Genomic DNA, 4592 nt, shown 5'->3' with positions numbered 1-4592 from the left:
TTTTACTGGCAGAGAAACTCACTTTGAGCCATGCCCAGGTCTCACAGCGAGGATGTGGTATGGCTATGACCCTAATCCCGACAGTTTGGCCCAAAGGTTTGTTATTTCCACGATTACACTATAAAGCATGTCAGAATTTTTTGAAACACCTTTGGACTTGAAATTCAGGAATGGTGCAGTATCTAGTCTCCTGGACTCACATTGGAGATAGGATAAATTCCCAGTTTCAAAGCATAAAAAAGTTACTTACCAAGTCTGCTAGAGCCCACACCAGGACCAGGGTGACTGCAGTCCTCCCACTTGCAGAGCCAGCACAAAGAGAGCTGTCCAAACTGCTCCTTCCCTGGAGTCTACTTATGGTAGAGTCACCCAGGGATCTCTGGGAAATGTAGGTGTGGGGCCTTAGGTTGACCTTGTGTGCCTCCTTTTCAAATCAAGTCATTGGAGAAGATTAGAGAGCAGTATTACATAATGAGCCCCAGCCACAGGCTGTGAGGAACATGTCCTGGGTTTGGCACAGTTCCTGCTTTCAAGGAACCTGAAGCCAGATGTCCTATGTGTAATGTGGGTTTTGGGAGGGTCCAGGAAAAGCAGATCCATTAAGCTAGAGGAGGCAGAAAATAGATGTTTTAACTCACTCTCGTTGGGTTATGATACTGTTTTGTCATCAATTTCCATGAGGCCCCTCAGTTTCTATTCTCTTTCCTTTCATCTTCCATCCTCAGTCCCACTCATTACTCCCCACCCCACAAGGCCCTATATACGGTGATTGAAATGAGTCTGCATATATGGTATGAGTGTGATGTGTCTACAGTAGTGTGGTGGTGTTTCTGCTTGTGTTTTTAATTCACATGAATGATATTGCTCTATAACTCTTGCTGTTACTTATGCATCTCCCCCTATACTATGTTTTAAAATCTATGTGACACAATTGTTGCTTCATGCCCTCTTTTGGGCACAAATGGTTCTAGCTCATAGCTCTCCTGTCCTATTGCATGGACTGGGGAGGCCTTCTCTTGTTTTGTGCTCACGCAGGCTAGATGGAGGTGCAAGTTCTACCTGCTTAGGTGGGACTACTCTGGGGCATGAACAACACTGCCGCCCCTCCCGCAGTCATCCTCTCTAAGTCAGAGTCTCCCAAAAAGCTGGAACCGCTGCAGAAGCTCTTTATCAGAGGTTTGAGCTTTGAAACAACCTGTGAGCATCTGAGAAGCCTTTCTGAGCAATGGGGACGCTCACAGACTGTGTGGTGATGAGACATCCAAACACCGAGTGCTCCAGAGGCTTTGGGTCTGTCATGTGTGCCATTGTGGAGGAGGTGGATGCAGCCATGAATGCAAGGCCACATGAGGTGGGTGGAAGAGTTGTGGAACCAAAGAGAAGATTCTCAAAGACCTGGTGCCCACTTAACTCTGAAAAAGATTTTTGGTGGTGGTATCAAAGAAGACACTGAAGAACATTACCTAAGAGATTATTTTGAACAGTATGGGAAAATTGAAGTGATTGAAATCATGATTGACCGGGGCAGTGGCAAAAAGAAAGACTTTGCTTTTGTTACCCTTGATGACCATAACTCTGTATACAAGGTTGTCATTCAGAAATACCATCTGTGAATGGCCACCACTGTGAGGTAAGAAGAGCCCTGTCTAAGCAAGAGATGTGATGGCTAGTACTTCATCCAGCCAAAGAGGTCAAAGTCATTCTGGAAACTTCGGAGTAAGTTGTGGAGGTGGTTTTGGTGGGAAGGACAACTTCGATCATGGGGGAAACTTCAGTGGTCAAGGTGGCTTTGGTGGCAGCCATGATAGTGGTGGATATGGTCGCAGTGGGGATGGCTCCAGTGGATTTGGTAATGATGGTGGCTATGGAAGAGGTTCCCTGATATCCTGGAGGAAGCAGAACCTGTGGAAGTGGTGGACAGGGTTATGGAATCCAGGGCAGTGGCTATGGTGAGAGTGGCAGCTGTGACAGCTATAACCATGGAGGAGGCAGAGGCGGCTTTGGCAGTGGTAGTGGAAGCAATTTTGGAGGTGGCAGAAGCTACAAGGATTTCAGCAATTACAATGATCAATCTTCAAATTTTGGACCCACCAAAGGAGGAAACTTTGATTATTTTATTTTCTCATCACCATTTATTTCCTCTATGCCCTCTTCCACCTCCACCCATCCCCCTTCACCCCTGCAATCACCACACTGTCGTCTATGTCCATGAGTTCTCTTTTTTTTTTTTTCTTTTTTGCTCAATCCCTCTCCCCCACCTTCCCCTCAACCCCCGAGCTGTCTGCCTGCTCTCTATGAGTCTGTCTCTATTTTGCTTGGTAGTTCAGTTTGTTCTTTAAATTGAAAGGAGGAAACTTTGGAGCCAGAAGCTCTGGCCTCTATGGTGGTGGAAGCCTATACTTTGCCAAACTATGAAACCAAGGTGGCTATGGCAGGTGCAGCAGCAGCAGCAGCTATAGCACTGGCAGAAGGTTTTAATGACTTCCAGGAAACAAATGTTAGCAGGGGAAGAGAGCCAGAGACATTACAGGGAAGCTACAGGTTACAACAGATTTGTGAACTCAGCCACGCACAGTGGTGGCAGGGCCTAGCTGCTACCAAGGCCTAGCTGTTATCTATTAGCTAAATTAAAAATAAGAAAAGTAAAAGCTTTTTTTTAAGAGAGAAGATTGAACTTTTCTCCTTTTCAAAAAATATGTTTTATTGATTTGAGGGAGAAAGGAAGGGAGAGAGAGATAGAAACATCATTGAGAGAGAAACATTGACCAGTTGCCTACTACATGCCACTCACTGGGGATTGAGCCTGCAACCCAGGCATGTGCCCTGACTAGGAATCCAGCCAGTGACCTTTTGTTTCATGGGTTGACGCTCAACTACTGAGCCACACCAGAGGACTCTTTCAACACTTTAAATATTTCACTTTTTGCTTGCATGGTTTCTGAAAAGAAATTTAATATAATATATATTTAATAAATTTAATAAAATTTACCAAATTTAATAAAACATATATTTTGAACAATGTATGCAGAATGGACTATATTTTGTTCAAAATAATAATAGCAATGATGTATTGTGTGATTATGGCTAATTGGTAATTGAAATGAATGATAAGTGTAATGAAGGATGTGAAGAAGGATTTGGAATACTATACAGTATTATAAATATCTGCATTATATATGAAGCATTACCAGATTAGTTGTGAAGTATGCTGCAAACTCTTGGGCAAGTAGTGCAAACATTTTTTAAATAAGTACAACTGATATGCTAAGAGAAGACAGACATGGAATGCTAAGATGTTATATTAAAACTAAGAAGGCAGAAAAGGCAGGAAAAAAATGCAACAAACAATAAATAGTTAAAAATATGGTAGATATGAATCCAACTATTAAGTAACCACTTAGATGTGAATAGTATAAATACACTAATTAAAAGACATACAATCTAGCTCTCGCTGGTTTGGCTCAGTGAATAGAGTGTCGGCCTGCAGACTGAAGGGTCCCGAGTTTGATTCTGGTCAAGGGCACATGCCCGGGTTGCAGGCTTGATCCCCAGTGGGGGGCATGCAAGAGGCAGCCGATCAATGATTCTCTCTCATCATTGATGTTTCTATCTCTCTCTCCCTCTCCCTTTCTCTCTGAAATCAATTCAAATATATTTAAAAATAAAAAAGACATTCCAGCCGAGACCGGTTTGGCTCAGTGGATAGAGTGTCGGCCTGCGGACTGAAAGGTCCCAAGTTCGATTCCGGTCCAGGGCATGTACCTGGGTTGCGGGCACATCCCCAGTGGGAGATGTGCAGGAGGCAGCTGATCGATGTTTCTCTCTCATCGATGTTTCTAGCTCTCTATCTCTCTCCCTTCCTCTCTGTAAAAAATCAATAAAATATATTTTTTTAAAAAAGACATTCAATCTTAATTAATGAACAAAATAGATCCAGAGACATAGAAGCATGGACTAGACTGCCAAACCTCAGAGGGAAGATAGGGGTGGGTGGGAAGAGATCAACCAAAGAACTTGTATGCATATATGCATAACTCCTGGACACAGACAATAGGGTGGTGAAGGCAGGGACGGGGGTGGGGGGGGGGGGAGGCGGGAGACTAGAAGGAGTCAATGGGTGGGAAAAGGGAACATATGTAATACTTTCAACAATAAAGATTTTTTAATTAATTGTTTAAAATAAAAAATAAAAGACATACACTCTTCCAAGACTTAATCAGAAAGAAATAGAAAATCTGAACAGACTGATTACTAGAAATGAAATTGAATCAGTAATCAAAAAACTGCCAACAAACCAAAGTCCTGGGCCAGGTGGCTTCACAAGTGAATTCTACCAAACAGTCAAAGAAGGATTAATACCTCTCCTTCTCCAACTATTCCAAAAAAAAACTGAAGAGAAGGGAAAGCTCCCAAACTCATTTATAAGGCCTGCATTACCCTAATATGAAAGCCAGAAAGAGTTCAGAGTGAAGAGACTGGAAAAAAATCGTACACCTATGGATGAGGACAGTGGGGGGAGGGGGGATAAGAGTGGTGGGTGGGGTGGGAACTGGGTGGAGGGGAGCTATGGGTGGAAAAAAGAGGAACAATTG

The 4592-nt window shown here is 43.2% G+C and overlaps 1 pseudogene; it reads left to right on the top strand.

Moving 5' to 3' along the window:
- Positions 1–1124: 1124 nt before the first annotated feature.
- Positions 1125–2478, top strand: LOC102422807 (annotated as a pseudogene).
- Positions 2479–4592: the final 2114 nt, after the last annotated feature.

Source organism: Myotis lucifugus, unplaced genomic scaffold, assembly GCF_000147115.1.
Source record: "Myotis lucifugus unplaced genomic scaffold, Myoluc2.0 scaffold_194, whole genome shotgun sequence".
Lineage (NCBI taxonomy): Eukaryota > Metazoa > Chordata > Mammalia > Chiroptera > Vespertilionidae > Myotis > Myotis lucifugus.
Note: the sequence above shows the minus strand (reverse complement) of the source record. Positions and strands in the feature narration are given on the sequence as shown.